Genomic DNA, 266 nt, shown 5'->3' with positions numbered 1-266 from the left:
ATTTCTAGTTCGAAATCACGGTGCCACATCAAAGTTGTTCATTGTTGCTAAAAAACACACCTCTCCATACATATGTTTGGGCCACACACATGCACTGGTTGCATTCAGGGACTAGCTACTTGCGTGATTATTGGCAGCTAGCCCATTACCGGGGTCGCATGGATGGCCATCACTTTGACCAACAATAAGAGAGAGGTTGTACAACCAAGGTGGATTATTCTTGGTCCGTTTTATGATCCATCTTGGTGAGATATATGCCTCTCTGG

Source organism: Triticum dicoccoides, chromosome 4A (assembly GCF_002162155.2).
Source record: "Triticum dicoccoides isolate Atlit2015 ecotype Zavitan chromosome 4A, WEW_v2.0, whole genome shotgun sequence".
NCBI lineage: Eukaryota > Viridiplantae > Streptophyta > Magnoliopsida > Poales > Poaceae > Triticum > Triticum dicoccoides.
Note: the sequence above shows the minus strand (reverse complement) of the source record.